At 46.9% G+C, this 23,883-nt stretch overlaps 1 protein-coding gene across 1 annotated transcript in view; it reads right to left on the minus strand.

Annotated features, from left to right (window-relative positions):
• Positions 1-23,883, minus strand: part of MYT1L (myelin transcription factor 1 like) — a 258,267-nt gene that overhangs the window by 113,830 nt on the left and 120,554 nt on the right. Inside the window, exon 4 of the mRNA XM_054728327.1 lies at positions 5,160-5,305. The gene's annotated coding sequence lies outside the window, so the exon portion shown is untranslated. The remainder of the gene's footprint in view (positions 1-5,159; positions 5,306-23,883) is intronic.

Genomic DNA, 23,883 nt, shown 5'->3' on the forward strand with positions numbered 1-23,883 from the left:
ATCAACCTCACCGCACCAGACCAGACCCGTCACTAGGCAGTAAGTCCTTTGTCCAAAGATGTAGCTGCACGCACCAAGTGCCCGTTATCCACATATCTGTGCCTTGCTTCTTCCAATCTCTGGGTTTTGTATTTCTCTTCTAGTAAGTCATTCCCAGGTTTACCATCTGATGAACTAATTTTCAAGGTCCAGTTCTGAGGTCGCCTGCCCTTCAAAGACACCTTTGACCCCTCTGGTCAGAGTTAAGGTCTCCTTTGTGTTCTCGACCTCATCTCACCCAGACCTCTGCGGAGGCAGTGAGACCTCTGCGGAGGCAGTGAGACCTCTGCGGAGGCAGTGAGACCTCTGCGGAGGCAGTGAGACCTCTGCGGAGGGCAGGGAGCGCACTCTGGAACACAGAAGAGGAAGAGGCATGGACTCTGCACGAAGGGAAAGGGCTTCCAGGGCCCATGCCTTCGCGTGTTCTGTCTGTGAATTCTTTGAGGGCAATGGCCACAGCTTATTCCTTTGTTACCTCCAGAGACTGGTAGAGTTCCTGGAACAAAATATGTACTCAAAAGCGTGGAATGAATGAGAAACTGATGCAAAATGATTAATGTACATTTACTCCTTGGTATCTGTGACAGGAAAAGGTCGTTGTATAATTTTTGTGATATCTTATTCTAAGGCAAACTTCTGAATATTTATATTCAGCTTGGAAACAGACTTGGATTAACAACTAAAATTTGAAGACTAATTGGAATTAGTAGGTAGTGTCAAATTTGGACCCTAAATAAAGTTCATTTCTGTCCTGTTGTAGACCCCAAGTCTGCCTCAGGTACTGTCCTGGCTCCTTATCAATGATGTCTTCTTAGGATAGTCACTGAAATCCTCTAGTCTTCCCTGGACCGACCCCTAAAGTGGGAAGAGGAGTCCCTCAGACTCACAGGTTTGGGAACGGCAGTGCGTGCCTGGCATTGGTGCATGTGGCAGGGGGCAGTCACTGGTAGCTCTCATTACACCGCACGACCCAGTCCTATGCCTCCCTGCTCACTCGTGCTGACTGCGGTCTTGGGGGATGCCCACATTCAGTATTTGTATCCTAGTTTCTCATTAAGAGCAATGAACTCCTAAATGCCAAAGCAGCTTACACTTGATGGCAGAGATCACGTGAAACAGTCCTGACACTGGGCTTTCTACTAAGGAATTGCTTCTGGAGATGAGAAGCCTTCGAAAGGCTGAGTTTTAAGAAATTAAAGAGAAATTGTATCTTCATACCCAGTGCAGATTTCATAAAACTCTGTATTTAACATTCTTATATGTTCCTTATTGTCCACCAGACCAGCCTCAGAAAAATCTATAATAAAAATCTGTTTTTCAAACTGAAAAATTTTCAGATAGTTAAGTATGGTCCATGTTCAAACTGGATAGGGAAATTTACTACTATAAAGCATAAAATCCTCTATTTCTATTTCATTAAGAAACGTTGCCTTGCGATCTATAGATTCAATGCAATCCTCATCAAAATCCCAATGTCAATTTTGCGGAAACAGGAAGATCCATCCTAAAATTCATATGGAATCTCAAGGGACAGTCCCCAAAAGGTAAAACAATCTTGAAGAGTAAGAGCAAAGTTGGAAGTTTTATACTTCCTGGTTTGAAACTTACTACAAGGCTATGGTAATCAGAATTGTGTGGTACTAGCAAAAAACAGACCCACAGAGCACTGGAACAGAAAGCCTACAAATAAACCCTTGCATATCTAGCCTAAGATTTTCAATAAGGGCGTCAAGACCATTCAACAGGGAAAGGACAGTCTTTGCAACAAATGGTGTTGAGAAAACTGGGTGTCTACATACAAAGAATGAAGTTTGACCCTTAACTTACATCATCCTATATAATAAAAGGGTAATATGCAAATTGATCCTGACGGCAGAATGACCGGTCGCTATGATGCATACTGACCACCAGTGGACAGACACTCAATGCAGGAGCTGCCCACTGGTGGTCAGTGCACTTCCACAGGGGGAGCGCCTCTCGGCCAGAAGCCAGCTCATGGCTGGCCAGTGCAGCGACAGTGGCGGGAGCCTCTCCTGCCTCCGCGGCAGCACTAAGGATGTTCGACTAATGCTCCCCATTGGGAGCGGGCCTAAGCCATTAGTTGGACATCCCCCGAGGGATCACAGGCTGCCAGAGGGATGTCTGACTGCCAGCTTAGGCCTGATCCCCCAAGGGGTCCTGGTCTGTGAGAGGGCACAGGCCGGGCTGAGGAACCATGTCCCCCCAATGCATGAATTTTTGTGCACCAGGCCTCTAGTCTATATATATATGTATATATATATATATATATATCCTCCTATATAATAAAAGCCTAATATGCTAAGTGTCCAGTCAACCAGTCACTGTTCAACCAATCAAAGGGTAATCTATATAATAAAAGCCTAAGCGACCACCAGAACGACAGGTCGCTATGATGCGCACTGACCACCAGAGGGCAGACGCTCAACGCAGGAGCTGCCCTCTGATGGTCAGTGTGCTCCCACAGGGGGAGTGCTGCTCAGCCAGAAGCTGGCTCACAGCTGGTGAGTGCAGCGCTGGTGGTAGGAACCTCTCCTGCCTCCGCTGCAGACAGGTGATAAGGAGCAAGGGGTCTCAGACTGCAAGAGCCCCGGACTGTGAGAGGGATGTATGACTGCCGGCTTAGGCCCGATCAATGGGGGGATTGGGCCTAAGTCAGCAGGTGGACATCCCCCAAGGGCTCCTGGACTGCGAGATGGTGCAGGCCAGGCTGAGGGATCCACCCCCCCCTGCCCCAGTGCACGAGTGTGCAATGGGCCTCTAGTCTATATATATAAAAGCCCAAGCGACCGAATGACCGGTCGCTATGACATGTACTGATCACCAAGGGGCAGATGCTCAACACAGCAGCTGCCCCCTGGTGGTCAGTGTGCTCCCACAGTAGGAGTGCCACTCAGCTGACCTCAGCAGTCTTGCAGGTCCAATCCCCAGAGAATGGGTCAGGCTCTTCCAGAGACTGGACTGGTGCCACCGGCACGATCCCGACAGTGCCACTGGCCTCCTGGAAGTTGGCCTCAGGCACCGCGGCCGCTTCCCCTCCCTAGATGCTCAGCAAGGAAGAAGCAATACAAAAGTGGCCACCAGGTGGCTCCCGACAACCAGCGTGAACATCAGGGGGACGGATCCGGATCCCAGGCCAGCAAGGGTGTCCCACCACCCGCCAGAGGGCCAATCGTGTCCCAGCCAGCCCCACTGGCGCCCTCCTCAGGATGGGCGCCAGACACAGGACTCACAGCTGGCGAGCGCTGCTATGACGGCGCAAGCTTCGCCAGATCAGGCAGGCGCAGCGGGGCCCGGATGAGCGTGAGCAGAGGCAGGAGCTGCAGGCTGTGGTTTCGGCTCAATCCCTACAGGCCTTGCCCAGGGACCCCACTCATGCAAGAATTCATGTACCAGGCCTCAAGTATAAATATAACAGCTAATAATTAACTCAAAATAGATCACACCATAATGTAAAAGCTAAAATTATAAAACTCTTACAAGAAAATGTAGAGGAGAATCTTCATGGCACTGGACTGGGCAATGACTTGTTCAATGTGACACCAAAATAAAACTAGACCCACTGGACTGCGTCAAAATTAAAAATTTTGTGCATCAGTGGACACTACCATTGAATGAAAAGGCAAATCATGCAATGGGAGAAAATATTTAAAAATCATGTATCTGACAAGGGGTTAATATCCATAATATATATAACAAAAACCTACAGCTCAACAACAACAATAAAACAACTCAATTAAGGCAAAAGACTTGAGCACAAAGTTATCCAATGAAGACACAGGAATGGCCAAAAGCATGTGAAAGAAAAGATCTTCAACATCACGAATCATCAGGGAAATGCAAAACCATATGAGGTACCATTTCACATCCATTAGGATAGCTATTAAGTGCAAAACAAAATAAAACAAAACAGAAAACAACAAGTGTTGGTGAGGATGTGAAGAAACTGGAAGCCTTGTACAATGTTGGCGAAAATGTAAAATGGTACAGCCACTATGGAAAACAGTATGGCAGTTCCTTAAAAATTTAAAAACAGAATTATCACATGATCAAGAAACTCCACTTCTCGATATATACTCAGTACTGAAAGCAGGGACTCAAACTGAAAACAGGTATCCGTACATCATGTTCACAGCAACATGATTCTAAATAGCTATTAAGTGGAAGCAACCCAAGTGTGCATGGACAGATGACTAGACAAACTAAATATGGTCCATCCAGGCAATAGAATGCTATTAGCCTTCAAAAGGAAGGGCATTCTGACACATGCAATAACATGGGTGAACGCTGAAGATATACTAAGTGAAATAAGGCAATCACAAAAACACAATACTGTATGATTCCACTCACATAAAGTCCCTAGAATTGTCAGATTCATGGAGACAAAAAGTAGAATGGAGGCTGCCAGAATATGGGGGAGTAGGAAACATGGAGTGGCTGCTTAATGGGGAAGAATGACATTTTGGAAGATTAGAAAGTTCTGGAGATAGATGTTGGTGATGGTCACACAGCTACTACTGGACTGTACACATAAAAATGATTAAAATTGCATATTTTATGTTATACATGTTTTACTACAATTTCAACAATTCTTAAACCAACACCTTAATAACCTGAAGTTTTGCAAGGAGCACGGCTCCCAAGTTCCACAGTGGCACCGAGGGAGGTTTATCACCAGTAACTGACAGCACCTGTGAGGACTAACGCTATGCAAATACGGCCCTAATTAAAGACCGATGGATTTCCTGAACGATAAAATGTTCCCTAAACAGAACTAAGTGTAGAAACAGAGACCTGATTTTAGAGGGGTTCTGTACAATGGCCAGAGGGTGCACAGGCCTACCCCTAGGGCTTCCTGTGAATTATTTCTGGGTGATGCCATTGGATAACAGAAGGCTGAGTCTGTGTTTAGAAATGTTTTACAAAATCTGACTTTATGTTGAATGTATTTATTAAAATTAAGGGACACTGTGCTCTTTGGCAAATAAAAAACCCACCATTTGCAAACCCATCTTTACATTTTTTCAAAGTAAGATATTTTAAGGTGAATAGATCCGACATTTGTGTACACGTAAGCCTGGAGCAGGACATGGGGTCCTTACCTCTACGTGTCTCCGCGGGCAGCCATACAGATGGGGGACCCACCAGAACCTTTCTTGACGGGATGTTGTTGATAATTTGTGAGAGAGAAACACTTGATTGGATCCAATAGCTACATTTTTGTCTCTTCCACCAGATATGGGCCACTCTAGAGAAAAATAAAGGGCAGAGAAATGGGGTTGACATTCATAATGAAACAAAATTCCTACATTGGGGCAGTGAGTCTCAGGGAGGTTTGCACTCGAGGACAGTGGTGTCCGAATAAGCAGGCTGAGTGGACAGACCCACACAGATGCCACAGGGAGGGACGGGAGAGACACCACCTCGAATCACACCAATTCATTTCTGATAAATGATTCACTATAGAAAACTCCTTTAGAAAACTAAGTCACTGTGATGTAAAAACTACACAAAACTGTAAACATATTCTTATAAATCTAGGTGTAGGAGTTATTTTGTGATTGAGTCTAGGAAGTATGAAATATTTAGAGGATAATTAGAGAAGCATATGTATGTGTCTGTACATATATACACAGCTTGTATCACCAGCAGGTTGCCGTACGTGTCTTTATTTTTGTTTCTCTACTATGAAGACAAAAAGTAAGCTGCAGCCCTTTCCATCCAAAAGACTTTAGAGCAGTGTGTTAGTTGCTAACTTAAAACATACCACAATAATTTAAAATTTTATTTGTTAAAACTATAAAGCATTAGGGCTAAAGAAAAACAGATTTGCTGTTTCCCTTCCTTCTTTCACTCACTCTTTTTCCCCACCTTTTGCTTTTCCTCTAAATTTGTTTCCAAATGATGAGCTAGAATTTCCCAGGCTGATACATGTAAGTACCTCACCATATCCTATATAATAAAAGGCTAATATGCAAATCAGCTGAACGGCAGAACGACCGGTTGCTATGACATGCACTGACTACCAGGAGACAGACACTCAACACAGGAGTTGCCCCCTGGTGGTCAGTGCACTCCCACAGGGGGAGTGCCGCTCAGCCAGAAGCCCTGAGCTGGGCTCACAGCTGGCAAGAGCAGAGGCAGTGGTGGGAGCCTCTCCCGCCTCCACAGCATCGCTAAGGATGTCCAACTGCCAGCATAGGCCCGCTCCCCTGAGGGCTCCCAGACTGTGAGAGGGCGCAGGCCGGGCTGAGGGACCCCCCCACCCCCCGAGTGCATGCATTTCGTGCACTGGGCCTCTAGTATATTATAACTGGGTTATCTTTATTCTCATTATGTTAAAAACGTGATATAATTTTCACTATTATTGTTTTTAAATTTATCTTTATTGTTGAAAGTACTACAGAAATCCCCTTCCCCCCTATTTATCCCCTGTACCCCACTTATTTTTTTAATTTATATATATATATATTTGTAATAAAATATTTTTATTGAGTTTTAAAGAGAGGATGGGGGAGAGAGAGAGAGAGAGAGAGACATCATCGGCTGCTTCCTGTGTGCCCCCTACTGGGGATCAAACCTGCAACCCAGGCATGTGCCCTGACGGGAATCAAACCATCAACCTCTCGGTGCATGAGACGACGCCCAACCGACCGAGGCACACTGGCCGGGCTTAATTTACATTTTAAATATCAGAGAAACAGCTGATCTGCAGTACAAGAAACCTGAGCTGCTAGAGAGAATTTCCAGGTGAATGTACTCCTTGCTAATTTGTATTTGTTTTCAGTGTTTCTTACGCTTCCTGTTTTCACTAATGGCTCATTCTGAACACAGCTCAGACAGCGCCTGGCTCTGCACTACAGAGGTCCCGCACTGGGGCGGGGCACGTGAGCCTCGTGGCCCAAGGGGCGAGCTGAGTGACGGGCTTTGAGCACCCCCACTGACCTCCAGTTACCACCCAAACCACCCACCAACTAGAATCCCATCTGCAGCCCCTCAAAGCGGTTCTGATGGAAACAAACATTATTTATTTCACCAGCTTTCAACACAGGCATTGAAACAGCTGTTTAGCGGCTCTGTCAACATGGACCCTCTGCAACAACCCTGAGAGCCCCCGGGAAATTGGTCAACTGCTGCAGGGACACGCTGTCAGCAGGGAGGGAGCCCTGTCAGTCAGCAAAGGCGAGGTCACGTGAAGGAAGGCGGGAGGAGGAGGCTGCTCCAAGGAGAACACTCACGAGGCATGCTCCCGTCCTCTCCCTTCAGCGCGCCCCGCCACCGCCCCCCCCCCCCCCGAGACTCCAGGGAAGACTTCTCCACGAATTCCAGACCCTGAGAGTCCAGACCACCTGTGGCCTGCCAGGCTACCATTATCAGCATCAAGATGAACAACAGGAAGTATCAATTTTTAAAAAACGTAATACGCATCTCATAAAGCCATCTATACACACAGCTAAGGGTCCAATAGCACTACCGGGCTTGTTATGGAAACGGTGCTCCTCCAATATCACCTGTTCTAGTTCCAGCTCCCACTGGGAAGCCTTTAATGTGCTGATAAAATCCCACGTATGTATTTACTGCGTGATGATAGTTCTAGTAGTTGCCAATGCTGGACCATAGGTTTTTAGTTGGGACCAACTGTGTGTAAACTCAACTTTAATTTTTTTGGTTGGAGCGCATGACATACTTTGTGCATTTTAAGGTTAAACATATTATTATTATAAAAAGCACAACAGGGATGTCAAGAGGATAATTACTGTCACATTCCTGGGGGTGACTAACAGTGTCTTTGCTCAGAGCAGAGACTTGAACATATTGTTAGGGTGGTTTTTCATCTCTTTTAACATAATGATACATAAAATCCTGAATAACCAATTTTTTCTTCATTCACAATTTTTATTTCTTGCAATTAAATTTGTATTTTTAAAGTTGATTGGTCTTTTAAAAAATGAATACTTCTTACTCACCATACAATCCTCCCCACCCCTGCCAGGGAAGGAGTAATGTGGGGGCAGTTGAAATACTAGTAGATACTCCAGCCCACCCTCCTGCACACACACCCCAAAATGGAAGCCCCTCAAGTTCACCTGGTCCAAGTTCCGAATTCTGACCCTCAGCAAGTGACACAAACCAATGCCACGGGAATCACAAAATGAAGCTAGTCACTGGTTTCTGTTTCTGAGAACCTACGGCTCTTCAGATGAACCGCTGAGAGGAGATGGAGCACGCAAAACGGCCAATAGGGCCCACGCAGGGGGAGATACAGGTATTTCCTTTTAGTAAAATAAATACATTGCAGAGAAGCTTGTTGAAAGATCATTTTTTTCCAATTAAATTACTTTCCCCATTACCTTTCATTATAAAATATGAAATGATTTAGATGAAAATATTTGGCTGTTGAATACAATAGAATCAAAATTAAGAAAGAAATGTTCTTCTAAAACCTCATCGAATTATAGTAACAGCCACAATATTCAAATAAACGGTTAACAAAAATTCTTTTTTAAACAATTAAAACCATTAAATGCGTATTTGTTTACTTCAAGACATAAATGATTTAATTATTCAAATTAAACTTAAAACCCCTAATGGGAGAAATAAAGAATGAGAAGAATAATTGGAGATGTATATATTGCTTCTTATTAAAAAGACCAAATACAGCAGAAATGACAATAATTCCCAAGAAAATATTTATAGATTTTTATGCAAAACCAAGATCCTAAATGAATACATTATAGACTCTGACAAACTCACAGGGTAATTCATCTAGAAGAATAAGCTAGCAAGAATATTGAAGTGTTCTTTTAAAAAAGATAATTATAATAGCTTGCTATGCCAGATTTTAAAATACGATTTATAGCAACAATTATCAGTCAGTTACCGGGTTAAAAATAAGGAAAGTTGACCAGTGGCTTGGAATAGTGACTCTAAATTAAGTACTTAAGATCCAAGTAAACAAAGCAACAACCATACTGCAGCCGTGACTTCCAGTTAATTTATTGTCAACTAAGACGTCAAGTATTTTTCACATACGGTATTATCTACTCCAAATTTCCCCATGCTCTATTTTGTTAAAGGATAACTTTCAAAATAAGGCGAAATCATGATTCTTATATAATATAAAATGAACACACATTAAAGATTTTTATAACTCATCATCTAATGAGGAAACCAAGCAGATGCTACTACCCATTCAAAGGAAAAGTCCAAGAACAGACACGTGAAGAGATCAGGAATATTGAAATGAATTTGCAAACAGATGCAAAGCTGGCCAATCCACAGCGTCAGGTGAGCTTCCAGCAGACACAGTGCTTCCCAGCCCATGGACAGGACTGCTCTGCATCGCCACAGGCCGTCCGCCCTCCATCAGCTCCGGCAGCTCTAGGCAGCGAAAGGTGCAGAACCTCCAGAGACTCACAACCCCAGAATCCAGAAGGCTGTGCCCTAAACCACGCAGTTTGCCATCGAAGCACAAATTTTCCTCTATAATTTGCACAGTTGTTTCTTTTTTGTACTGAAGACTTTTACACTTGTGTTATTGATCCCATATTGATAGACTGCCTATCATAATCCCCATCCCTCCCAGCTTTACACACACACACACACACACACACGCACACGCACACACACGTACACACACACACGACCAGGTTGCATCTCTAAATCTCCACTTCCTGAAACACTGCCACTCAAAGAGCAGCGCCTTTGCTACTCCTGGCTCCTTGGACCTTCCCTCCCACACACTCTGCAGGGTCCATGGAAGACCTGCAGCTCGGGAGGCGGTCAGAAGAGAGGAGACAGGATGGGCAATCAGGTCAAGGTTGGCGTTTATCACTGACGTGGGCTCCACGGAGGACATTCCTGTTTCTGGGACAAGTTTTAGGTAGTGACTCTGAGCCGTGCCCTGGCCTGTGACCCTGTCACAGCCATGCCTGTGGAGCTGCCATACAAGTCAGAGTGCTAAGTGCTTTGCCCCTCAAACGAAATGCAGTTTGTACAAGTAACCTCGAGAAGTAAGTATGTGACCTTGAATAAAAATGTTCGTGCTGTCGACACTGGGTAGGTAAGGCCTTACAGTTCTGTGGAATTAACCACCTGAAACGATCAGAGAAAACCACCATATTCTCAGGGCTCTGAGAACCCCTCCAGGGCTCCTGGGGCTGGCACACAGCCAGGCCGCAGTTCAGCCGAAGGTGACAGTCCAGTTGATGATTTTTAGAAAACAACTTCTGACTTTGATGTTAGCTCTGAAAGCTCACTTTCTTATCTTCTTTCCTAATGTTATTTTCACGTGGGATGAAGATGTTCCTAAAATGTTACTAGACTAGCCAAATCTATCACACCTGAGAGGTTATGATCTCCTTTTCATGGTTAAGAGGCCGAGAGTGGTTTTTTGTGTTGAAGACAAACACCTGTGTTCTTTCTGCCTGTCTGGGCTGTGTGAAACGGGAGGAGGAAACGGTCGCTAACTGTTAGCACCTCTGGGCTAGCTGGTGACTCGGAGGAAAAGACCTCCCTCTCGGAATGGAAACTCCACCTTCTACACCCACCCAGGCTGCTGCTCACCTCCACCACCTTTCAAGAGAGACAGGGAAAGCTAATTTGAGCAAGAGAGACGGGCCTTAATACTAAACCCACCCACCCACCCCGTTTCTGCCTGACCTTCCACGTTCTGACCCTCACCGTTGGGTGTAGAGTGCTGGGTGTCAGGAGCACTCGGGTAGCTCCCAGTCTTGCTGGGATGAGTCCTGAAGGGATGATGCAAGGACACTGGGAAGGCTCTAAGAGAAATCTGGTCAATGTGGGCACATTTTACTTTTCTCGCATCTTTCTGGGACTATGTGCACCCATTTTCTTTACTCTGTGAACTTGGTTTGTGGGACACATGCATGCCCGTTGTATCAACTACGCCACACAATGCAAAATCCTCCAACACCTGTCTCAAATCTAAAACAGTCAGGCAGCCACACATCAACCATAATAATTCATTAACATGAAAGCAGGAAATTAATGATACAAATATTGGTTTTAAGAAAAAGGCAGAAGCAACATGAATGAAAGGAGCACCGGACATACTAGTTTCACCTACATGATGATTTACTATGTCCTTGGAAAAGTCATTTAACACCTGTTCAACACCCATGTGTAGTAAATGTCTATGATTATACTTTGTCTGCATTCCTAATGAGTTATTTTGAAGGTCAAATGAGACAAAAGTAATGCAAACACTTTAGAAAGTAAGCAATGATACTCATACAATATAAGAATGATTGATACTAGTGCTGATGTTAAGATGAATACTGGTGGGATAAGAAGATGTGGGCTGCCGAAACCGGTTTGGCTCAGTGGATAGAGCATCAGCCTGCGGACTGAAAGGTCCCAGGTTCGATTCCGGTCAAGGGCATGTACCTTGGTTGCGGGCACATCCCCAGTAGGGGTTGTGCAAGAGGCAGCTGATCGATGTTTCTCTATCATCGATGTTTCTAACTCTCTATCCCTCTCTCTTCCTCTCTGTGAAAAATCAATAAAATATATATTAAAAAAAATAAAAGCATTATTGAAAAAAAAAAGAAGATGTGGGCTGCCTGGCCGGCATGGCTCAGTGGTTGAGCGTTGACCTATGAACCAGGAGGTCTTGGTTCGAGTCCCGATCAGGGCACATGCCTAGGTTGCAGGCTCAATCCCCAGTGTAGGGCATGCAAGAGGCAGTGGATCAACGATTCTCTCATCAGTGATGTTTCTATCTCTCCCTCTCCCTTCCTCTCTGAAATCAATAAAAATCTATTTAAAAAAAGACATGGGCTAAAGTTTAAAAAAATAAGAGAATAATGCGTTAGAATTCAATGCACAGAAAAATCCTGGTCCTGCCATGACTTTCTGATTTATGCCATGGAAATGAAAATGTTAATATGTCATAAAACATTATAAATCCTGACTAATTGGGAAAAAGCCAATTTGAATTTCTGAAGGGTTTTAAGAGAAATGTAGTTATATTACTTTAAATGCATATGGTAATATAAACTACTGGTTAATAAAACTGCCATGCAGATCTCCATTAATCTAATCTAATCTAATCTAATCTAATAATCAGATTAGGAATGAAGCATAGTAACCTCTATCTTGTATAAAAAACTGCTGTTTGAAACTCTCTGCTATTGTTAGATAGTCCCTAGTTCTGTAAACTCTGTCACTGTAAACTGTCACTTTAAGACAGTCTCTTAATCTATAAAATGACTTTGTTTTTAGTTCAAATAACAGAAAAAGATAAACTTAACTGTCTGACCTTGCAGGCTAGCCATCCAATGTAATAGACTAATATAGACTAAAACGGATAATAATTCCCATCTTCTTATGCCAAGTACTAACTCATTATGTATTCAAGGTTACAACTGTCTGTAACAATAACTCACACAGGGTCCTTTGTAATGTCTGCAAGCAAAGAGGCTCGAAAAGTATAAATACGGAGACTTCCTGTATGTGGTGCTCAGAGATTTGGAAGAGACACCTCCCTCTGGGCCGCGCGCAATAAACGACTCCTAATTAACTGGCTCATTAAGGCGTCTTGTATCTCATTTGCTGATTTATGATACAACAGGATGATGCTTAACCATCACTGATTCATTAATTCAAGCAAATGCCCACCAAGTCTCCAGGGCTGTTATAGGCCAGGCCCTGAGGATCAACACTGGAGCAAGGTGCCGACCCTCAACTAACCTCAACAAGTTTACTGCCTAGTGGGCAAGCCTGACAAGTCACTTATACTAGTACAAACTGATCCACTGTCAATGGGTCACTACCACACAATACCACAGACACTGGTACGATGGAGGAGGTGCAGGAGGCTATGGGCTCACACTGAAGGACAATTCTGTTGTTGAGGTGAGGAAAGACCCCATAAGAAGTAACACCTGCATTGAGGCCTAAGGGATAAACTGGAATAAGCCAAAAAAGGGGGAGGGAGCAGTGTTTTAACTTTTGCCCTAAGGAAGGTTTCCCGGTGTGTGATCGGAGATGACAGAATTTGCACGGTGAATTTCACGCTGGCTGGACCTGAAGAATGGACAGGGAGAGGCAGGAGGAAGGCGGACTGCACGGAGGCTAGTGCCAGCAGCCCAGGCAGGAGGTCGCAGAGCCTCACCCGGCACAGGCAGCGAGAACGCAGGTGTCAAAGATCAGAACACCGTGCAGCCGCTGGGTACGAGGGGAGGGGGTTTCAGTTAGTACTGTTTGGTTCTGAGATAAATCTGGGACTTCGGGCAGAGACGTGGGCTGTGACAGGAAGATGGAGATACAGAATCACAAATGCAGATTTTAACGTTTGGGTTCCAGGTCATAGCATCGGTTCCTCAAAAGAGGTTTGTGTCAAGCTTCCCGGGAAGATTAGCACATTATCCAGACGACACGTCCTTTGAAACCTGCCCGGGCCGGCTCCCACGACAGTGTTGGCGATTCCACTTCTGTGAGTATCTGCAGGCCTGGTTCTCCCTCCCTCGTACAGTGATCCTCCCGGAGGGTCGTGGCCTCTGTAAACTCTTCTCTTTCTCCTGGGGCAATGGCCGCCCTTCTCAGGGCGCTGCCTGCCACCTCCGCATGGACAGTTCTCAAGTGCATCCTGAGCACTTCAATACTTTCACACTGTGAATCCGAATGTCCAAGCTGATCTACTGGGCTATCTGCCGAGCTCCTCACCGTCACCACGGTCACCCCTGAGTGAATCCTCACCTCCCTGCCCTCCCACTGCAGGCGCTCTTCCTGGGCTCAGTTCTACGAAGGACAAGTCCAGCAACACGACAGTCGCTCTTTCTTCTCCTTCACTCGCCAGATCTAACAGGTATTTCCCCAAACCATCCCATCGTCTTCGTGCCCCCACTCCTGCCTTAGTCCCAGCCCTCATTTTCTCTCAACTCCATGAGCACACACCATCTACATGAGTACTCCCCCACCTCTGTTACCCGTCTTGAAGTTGCCCTCCATAAAGACATCAACATTATAATCAAATTTCTCCTACTTTTAACCCCTTCTCTGGGTTCCCACTGACTACAAAAACCAATCCATCCATCCATCCATCCATCCACCCATTCATCCGTCCGTCCATCCATCCATCCATCATCTAGCCACCCATCCATCCATCCATCCATCCATCTACCCAACCATCCATCATCTAGCCACCCATTCATCCGTCCATCCACGCTCCTTGGCTCACTGTTCAAGCTTTTCCACAAGTGATAGAGCCACTTCTCTAGCCTCCACCTCTGGCCTCTGCTTGTTTGGATAACATACACGCTCACTGAGTATGGCCCCTGACACTCCATTGTCCTTGCATCTTTGTTCCCATGCGCATGTTTTTTTTCCTCTTGCAATGTTCCTTTTTTCTCCCTTCATGGCATTACCAAAACAGTAGCAAATGCTGGCAACACTCAAGGCCTATGGCTGTGATTTCAGATGGGCAAACAGAAGCCTGACTAGGAGTTTAAAAGGAAACCCTAGAGCAGGCGTCCTCAAACTACGGCCCGCAGGCCACATGCGAGTGTTTTTGCCGTCTTGTTTTTTTACTTCAAAATAAGATATGTGCAGTGTGCATAGGAATTTGTTCATAGTTTTTTTTAAACTATAGTCCGGCCCTCCAACGGTCTGAGGGACAGTGAACTGGCCCCGTTTAAAAAGTTTGAGGACCCCTGCCCTAGAGAAACCCTGGAGAAATTTCCTGGGTATCTAAAGGCTGCTGGCATGTGCAAAACTGTGTGCATGTCCAGGAAAGACATAGCCACTCATCTCTGGGTGCTCTGGAGGTCCTGAGCAAGTAGAGACTGAGGGTAGGGTTGTTCTGTAAAAGGCCTGAAGTGTAAGGCACACCTTCTCACATAGCTCCCTCGGCACAGGGTAGAAGGCATTCACACAACGTATTTAGGAAAATCTGAGCCATCTACTAATTTATACTGATCAGGTGTGACACCTAGGAAGCCAGGCATAAAAACAAACATGAATATACAAAAAACTCCAAGAACTTAAATATTGTTTCAAGATATAAAAGACGTTCATGTTCATGTATGAGAAGATTTAATATTGTTAATAGAGTAATACTGCCCCAAAGGATCTACAGATTCAGTGCAGACTCTGTCAAAAGCCCAGCTGTTTTTTAAATGAATTATTAAGTTGATTCTTGAGATTCACATGGAAAAGCAAGAATCCAGAATAAGCAAAACAATCCTGAAAAGAAAAAAACAGAGCTGGAGAGGTCAAATTCCCTAATTTCAAAGCCAATTACAAGAAGAAACAAAGAGAAGGAAGCAGCAGTGAAGGCAGCGCGGTGCTGGCCAAGGACAGACATGCAGATCAATGGTTCAGACATGAGAATCCACCACACTCGTGGTGCTGGAACAACTGCATGTCCACATGCAAAAGAATGAAGGTGGGCTCTCAAATCACACCACATACAAAAATGGACTCAAAATGGATCACAGATTTAAGTGTAGGAACTTAAAACTATAAAACTCCTGGAAGTAAACATATAAGGAAAACTTCATGACCTTGGGCTAGGCAATGGTATCTTAAAAACACCACCAAAAATGTTCATAAGTTGAACTTTATCAGAATTAAAAACTTTTGTGTGACAAAGGACCCTATCAAGAAGGTGAAAAAGCAACATAAAGTGGGGAAAATAATTGCAAATCTTACATTAGACAAAGGACTTGTATCGAGAATACGAAAATCATTCTTTCATGCAAAATTAAAAAGACAACCCAATATAAAAATGAGCAAAGGATTTGAATGGACATTTCTCTGTAAGATAGACCAATGACCAATAATCCCATGAAAACATGCTACACATCAGCAGTCATCAGATAAATATAAATCAAAACCACAATGAGATATCACTTTACACCCATTAGGGTGGCTATTATAATTATATATATAAAAGAAAAAGTAACAAATGATGGTAAGGATGTAGAAAAATCAGAACCCTCATACACTGCAATGTAAGAATGTAAAATACTGTAGCTACTTTGGTTAAGACTTGGCAGTTTCTAAACAATGCTAAACATAGAATTAACATATGACACAACAATTTCACTTCCACCCAAGAGAAGTGAAAACATATCCACACATAAACTTGTACCTATATGTTCACTGAAGCACTTTTCATAATAGCCCAAATATGGCAAAAACATAAACTTCCATCAAATGATGAATGCATAAATGAACGTAGTGTGTGCATACAATGGAACACTACTCATCCATAAGAAGGGACGATGTCCTGGTACAGTTATCTATGGATAAACCTTGGAAACTATTGCTAAATGAAAAAGCCAATCACAAAAAAAAACTCACATCGTTTGATTCCGTTTATGTGACATGTCTGAAATAGGCAAATCCGGGGAGACAGAAAGGAGGTGAGTGGTGTCCATGGGCGGGGGCAGTGCCTGCTAATGGGCGGTGCTGAGAGTGCTGACACTGGACTTACGGTGAGCACTGCACAGCTCTGCGGCTACACCCCAAGCCCCTGAGTCATAAACGCTCACTGGGTGACCCGTGTACTTACGTTGAGAAATGAAATAAGTCTCTCAATGAAGGCATGAAAATACGGGTTTTCCTCACAGAGAGGGAGGATGAAGCGGGCTTCCTCCTGTCAGTGGCACCTTCGGTGCTAGATCCTACAAGTCAGCAATGGGCATGAGATGCTTCAGGAGTGGAGAGCGGTTCTCCACCGTCACCTCCCACCCTGCCAACTGCCCTCAAGAACTCTCCGTGTGATCCACGGTGGTGGCCTGACCAAATGGCTTCCTCGACGGCGCTGCTCTAGCGACTGACGACCTCACGTGGTGGCACCTTAGGGCCAAGCAGCTCTTACGAGTTTGTCATTAAATTAATGCACACGGTTCCCTGGCTCCCTGCGGGCCATTGGTTTGTTTGTTCACTCATTCATTCACCCAAGCACTGAGCTGCGTTAAACACCTGCGGAGCTCTGCACTGCGTCAGGAGTGGAGGTCTCTGGAGAAGGTTCAGGAAGCCACACGTCTAGTGTCAGAGGCTTGGAGAGGCTTTTCCACCTCTTTACCCGTTAATCTCCTCAAATGTAAAACTGGGTGATGGTCAGCGGTGACAGCATCCATTAACTGGCATGTTGTGAGGATGTGATACCATCAGCACCGCCCTCACACACGCGCACCCACGCACGCATGCATACATAACATAGCTTGCATTAATTGCTCAGTAAATACCCAGGATTCTTTTACACATGAGGAAACTGAGGCCCAGGGACATGATTCAGTTCTCGAGCTTTCAGAGGAAGCGTCATGCTGGACTGAACCACGTGTTGTCTAACGTTACGGCGATCTTTGAGGTAAGTCAAATTCATTTGTTAATCTTTTAAAGAGCCATTTAAAAAACTCTCATATTTTTCAGGTTTTACAACAGCAAATAGTGGGGCTGTGAACAAATACATCAGTCATCACATTTCTCGTTAAAGCAGACAACCCCATCAGAAATCCTAACCAGGGCTCTGCTGCCATTAGAATGTTTGTTTCCTTTTAGAAACAGCTCAAGCACTATTTTATAATGTACCTTAGAAAAAGAATGTTCCCCAAACGTAGCATATAACATTGTAGCATTACTATTAATAGGATTATCACGTGAAAATGCTCATTGGCACTCACAATCAATAGTCCCCCTGTGAGGGGCAGAGTTCCAGAAGTAATGCAACCATCTCATCATAATGCTGTCCATATAGCGCAGGCTCACACGGGCTCGGACTTTTTAAGTCTTTCATGAAACAAGGCCACCTTTCCGGGTTTCCCGGGTGGAGAGTGAAGATCACTTCATGGTGAGGAGTAAAATCAGTGGCTTCCAGATGTGCCGTGCAGCACGCACTCCACACCCTCCTCCCTGGGAGTTCTCTCCTGGCCCAAGACCCCAGCGCCCAGCAGAAGAGCGTCAGGAGGGGCTATGGCGGGCACCCTGACAGCCAGCCCTGCCCTCCTCCCGCTCGGGATGCAGCCCGGGTGGTCTGACTGAGCCTCTCAGAGAGAATGATTGCTCAGCAGGGACCCCAACAGTGAGTCATCATGAGAACTCGGGGTCCTGGATGGTACCCCCGCTGGAATGACCCGTTATTGCTTTTAGGGATAATGGAGCTGTCGTCTTGAGTTTTCACACAACACACTCTAAGCCAGTTGGAATACTTCTGCTGTGAAGAAATATCTGCCATACCCAACTGCTGGCCCTTTCTCAACCCCGCAAGGCTGTGATGCTCACAGACGCCAATCCTCACTTAGCTCTGCTCTGAGGAGCAATCCGTTGATTGATTCCTGCCAGGCAGTATGGCTGCAGCTGGGAACCGGTATGTGTGAGGGACTGCACAGCAGCAGCGACCTGACACCTCTGTCGTTACCTTCCTGGATGGCAGGCCTCACCCACACGCAGCCTGACGCTGGTGAACTCACCACCCGAACAGCACTCCACCCGAGCAGTCACTCTTCACAGGCCGCTGGTTTAGCCAGAACGGGAAACCCCAACGTCCTGCCGAGTTCAGAGCACGGAGTGGGGGTGGACACTCTGAGGGGGACAGGCTGGACTAGGAAAGAAGAGCGTCAGCACCGGGCCAGGGGTGTCGACTTTCAGGAAACGAGTGTGAGGGAGAGGCAGGTTAATCAACAAGAAGCTAAGGTGATGACCCCCTACCCATCCCCAGCCCCTTCCCCGTGGGGACATGTGCCAGGACCCCCGTGCTGACCCTTCCGTGCCAGGTTCTCTCCTACACACACCTCTGCACCTGGAGGAAGCCCGTCCCAGCTCCTCCAGCAGCTCCGACTGCAGCATCACCCTCCTGGCCATGTCCCACGCAAGACAGAGGGGCGCGGTGGGAGATTTCATCAGACTGCTCAGAGCAGCACACAATTTAAAGCTTATGACTTGTGTATTTCTGGAAATTTCCAATGAATACTTTTTCTACCACAGGTGACTGCAGATAACTGAAGCCGAGGAACGTGAAACGGGATCAGGAAGGACTACTGTGCACACACAGGGCATTTTGTAAGGAAGTGACCGGGCTCACAAGGAACAGAAAACTGTGTTCCTGTCCTTCAAGAGGTGGTGGGCACCGTCTGCCACATCTCCAGTGACCCCACCTCCAGGCGCTCATGCCACGGGGAGTGCCTGTCCTCGGTGTGCCTGGACTGAACGGCTGCTGATACAGAAGGGAACATGGTGAGCAGTGAGGGGATGCCCCTTCCCAGGCTAGCTACAAACACTACGCGTGCCCGCTTGCTGGGATCGCCAACTCTCCTCGCACGCTTGCTATGCTGGGCTACTAGGCAAGGAACAGACAGCGCCTTCAGCCCACAGCCAGCAAGGAGCTGAGGCCGTGGGCCAACAGCCTGCTAAGAACGAAGCCTGCCAGCGCCTCCTGCGTGAGCTGGGAAGTGGATGCTGTCCCAGTGGAACCTTGTAATGCCTGCGGCCCCAACTGGTACCATGAGGTCGGAAAGAAAAGATACTGGCCCTGGCCCTTTGGCTCCGTGGATAGACTGTCAGCCTGCGGACTGAAGGGTCCCAGGTTTGATTCCGGTCAGGGCACGTGCCTGGGTTGCAGGCTCGATCCCCAGTGAGGGGCGTGCAGGAGGCAGCCAATCAATGATTCTTTCTCATCACTGATGTTTCTCTCTCTCTCTCCCCTCTCACTTCCTCTCTGAAGTCAATAAAAAGATATATTTTTTAAAAAGATACTGAACTAGGATTGATTTGTCTCACGCCATTTCCTATTCACCAAATTGTTCTAAGCTGATTGTCCAAAGGTGCCTGGAGGGCTCTGGTGGGGGCCCTCAGGGCTCTCACTCTGGAGCAGGGCCTGCCTCCTGGGTGGTGGGTGGTGGGAGGAGTGGGCACTGAACACTCAGCCGAAAAGGCGCGTCCCGCTCAGTGCCGTTGGCTGCTCTCACTCGCTCTCTTCCAGACGCACTGCCACCAGGATCTGCCTGCCCTGGCTTCCTCCTCACGTTGGCACCAATTCATTCCTTTACTGTTATTTGTGCACTTGGCACACTGTCCAGGGGGGCTGTATCGTCCCTTCTGCCCATCTTTACGAAATACAGCAAACGCTTCTTTCATTGGGAGCAACGATCCTGACGGAAGCTCTCTGTGACACCGGGCTGAGCAGCAATGTGACGCCGCCCTCTAAGCCCTCTAAGGAGGTCTGAACACCAGATGTGGGTGCCTATGTGTATCTCATCAGGACCCCACAGCGGTTGTAGGAGAATCCAAACGCCCAGTGACTGTTTGTGCCAGAGCTCCAGAGCTGACGGAGGCCTGCACCATGGCACCCTTCCTCACAATGACCCAGGCGGCAGGTTATGGTGTCCACACTCGGTGTCACTTACCTACAGTCTTATGGACACAGGAGACGGAATGCAGGGATCCTGACTTCACAGAGTCAGGGCTCCTTCAGGTACACATATTATTGGGTACACATAATCTATAACAATAAAAGCGTAACATGCAAATCGACTGAACGGCTGAACAGTGGAACAACCTTTCGGAGGACCACGCTATGACACCCTTGGCATCAGGCCAGCCAAGGCAGGTGCGATGTGATTGGTTGGGGGGCCCCAACATCGCCCCACAGAGGGAGGCCCAGGCTACCCGGTGGTGGCACTGCAGCAGGTGGGCGGGCCTCCCTCTGTGGGGGCAATCCATCGCAGAGCCCTGGCTGGGTGGGCAGGGCCTACCTCTTTGGGGTGATGGATCATGGGGCTCCTAGACTGCAAGAGGGCGCAGGCCAGGTTGAGAGACCCCCCAACCCCAAATGCACCAATTTTGTGCACCGGGCCTCTAGTATTCTAACAAATAAGCATCCTGATTAAGGATACCCTGAGCCTCCTTTCTCATGGACTGTTCACATTATTTACTGTTTAGGAAATAAACACTGTCTTTTTACACCATAAATATTTTCTACTTTCTAAAGAGTCTGAACATAAAGAATGTGTGTGGAGACTAAAACCATGTCCACCTGCTCAAGTCACACATGTTGGGACTTAGCATCATGTGTCCCACAATCCACATAAAGTTCACATAAACTGTGTACAGACTGTCCTGAACCATGCGTGCTGCCATGTTCTAGACCAGCAGGTGATGGGATTCCTGGGAACACGGGCAATACCAAGAGGCCTTCGTGGCGTCAGGGCAGGGATCAGGCGCAGTGCTTCGGGGTCAGCTCCTGCAACAGTGACCTGGCCCACCCACTTCCCACAACATGCACAGCCTTGGTCGCCACCGAGGAAAAAAGAGGGGAACAGTCCTGGGGTTCAGCTGTGCAGCAGGACAGCGGGGTCCGCGCACATCTTCTGTGGGCACCTCCTCCCTGCGGTGACACTAGGAGCACGGCACAGGGTCTGCAGGGACAGCACCAGGAGCTGGGGACCTGCTGAAACTTCATCCCCACCTCCCGAGAGGTGTGCCAGGCACTGGCCCGGATCCGTCCGCAGAGAGCACATAGCCCATCGGGGACCACGATCCTTAACGTGAGCACCACTAGGCTGCCCACTAAGGGCACAGCGACCTGGAGGCAGAGACAAGGAACTGCAGCCATCACCCTGCTCCGTACACAGCTCTGCAACCTGCTTTTGTTTACGTCACCCCCCTGAACAGCAGGTTCTCTGGCTGAAATGTTCACACCACGTTGCCAGCCACTGATGCTGGGCAGCCCACATACCTGCTCGCTTCATTTTCTCAGCGTCTCGAGACCCTCCCTGTGAGTTCCGACCTGGGACCTGTGTGTCAGGGAATCATCTCCGCTTCCACCAAGATAACCCTGAACCACCGCACGTCAGTCCTGTTTCCACTAAGTGCTTCCACTTTTGAACCACTTGTTTTTTCTCATTTTGAAAAAAAAGTAAGAATAAGAAATTCTAAAACCATCAGCTAAGCCTCTGAAAGGCTCACGGCGAACATCTCAAAACGGAATCTCTTCAGGAAAATTAGTGCAAAGGAAAACAAGCGTCTCCAGGCCAGCGCCCGCACTTGGTGCCGCACGCTCAGTGGAAGACGATCCCAGTCCTCACTGACCCAGGCCTCGAGCTAATTGCTCTGTAGTGTGTGAGAAAGTGAGGTGCAGATATTTACTCACTAAAACCCATTTTGCTTCATTTTAAGCTCTGATTAAAATACCCTAACTTAGAGGGAAAATAGTATAGCCATTGTCTACAACGAACCCAAGTTCGCTAGAGAGATGCTAATCCCCACCCCTGCCCCAGCGAGAGGTCACCTGCATAGAGCCCTGCAGTGGAGTTGGGAGTTTTATTATTTTCACAGATGTCAGTAAGACTAGGAATCTTCACTGATTGACACAGATGATTCCATTTTCTTTTCTTCCAGGAACTCTGAGTGGGCGGGTTTGCCTACTTGCATAGATGGGAAATCTCAGAGCCTAAGGAAACTGAAAAGACCCCGAACAGTGAGGAACAGCAGCCTCTCCAGAGGGGGTCAAGTGCGCAAAGTCTTTTCCACCCTAACTTGGACCAGATCCCAGCGTCAGACAGGAGACCAGGCTTCTCCACGCTTTGTTCTCAGAGAAGGGGCTGACTGCAGAAGGCGGGCAAGTCTTTCCAGTCTTTCGATTGAAGCCGTTTAGGAGAACAGGGAAGGGTCCACTGCAGAAGCCAGTCTGGGAGAGATGACCCCACAGAGATCCCCAGAGAAGCCTGTCCTGGCTGATGAGGAGGACAAGGTCCACGGCAGGTCAGACCTCCGGGTGCTGTAGCTGATGACACCAAGGACAGAGGGGTCTCCTCCTCCTCGCCGCCTGCTGCCATGCACATCAGTAGCAAGTGAGCCCCTGAGAACTAACCCACGTCCCCTGCAGAGACAGCTAATGCAAAAGGGTAATCCCACCCCTGCCCAGCTAGAGGTCAACTGCATAGAGCCGGGCAGCTGAGTTGGGAGTTTTATTATTTAAAACTTAGACAAAAATACTTGAGGAAAAGCAGGGAAGGGGCCCAGCAGGATGGGAGTTCGAAATAATAAATGAGTTTTAAAAAACAAGGTTCTAATACTTGTATACACACAGAAGAGACCAATGAATTCACATTTTTACTTACTTATATTAAAATACTAGAGACCCAGTGCACGAATTTGTGCATGGGTGGGGTCTGGCCGGCCTGCACTCATCAGGCTGAACGGGCTGGGCCGGCAGGGGGAAGGGGCTGAGGACGGTTGGCTGGCCGGCTCTGCCCACTGGTCGATTTCCCAGTCGAACTCCAGGTCGAGGGGATAATTTGCATATTAGCCTTTTATTATATAGGATGACTGCCTGATAGGATTGTTTCTGATTATCACCTCCACTGGCCCCCTTTCTGTCCTTGGCATTCACTCTGGCTTTTCTCAACCACTCTATACTCATTCGTCTCTTAAGTCTGGGCTCAAAACTCATACAGGGAAGTGCAAGTAAAATATTGCCTCCTGTTTCCACATTGAAACTAAGACTAGATTAAATGTTGACCTAATTTAATAATGTATTTGCCACACTTTGAAAAGAAAGAAAAGAAACATAAGTACAACAGCACCCAGACGTAACACTGGTCACCCGGGCCCACCTGCAGCGTGGCCCTCATTGCCCGACTCGGTTCTAGACCAGGTGCTTCTAGGGGGCGAGGGTTCTACGCCTTCAGGATGGTGGTCGGGCAACATTACTTGCTGCTCTTGCGCAGAGTGGGTATGGACTCCCTGTGATCCCACGATTGCTAACCGGTTTGATTGGCATTTTGTATGTCACGTGCTTATTTCTAACAGGCGAGAGGCTAGCCTGCTGTTTCCAGAAGGCCAGGCTTGACAGCCCTG

The sequence above is a fragment of the Eptesicus fuscus genome, chromosome 16 (genome assembly GCF_027574615.1).
Source record: "Eptesicus fuscus isolate TK198812 chromosome 16, DD_ASM_mEF_20220401, whole genome shotgun sequence".
NCBI classification, from domain to species: Eukaryota; Metazoa; Chordata; class Mammalia; order Chiroptera; family Vespertilionidae; genus Eptesicus; species Eptesicus fuscus.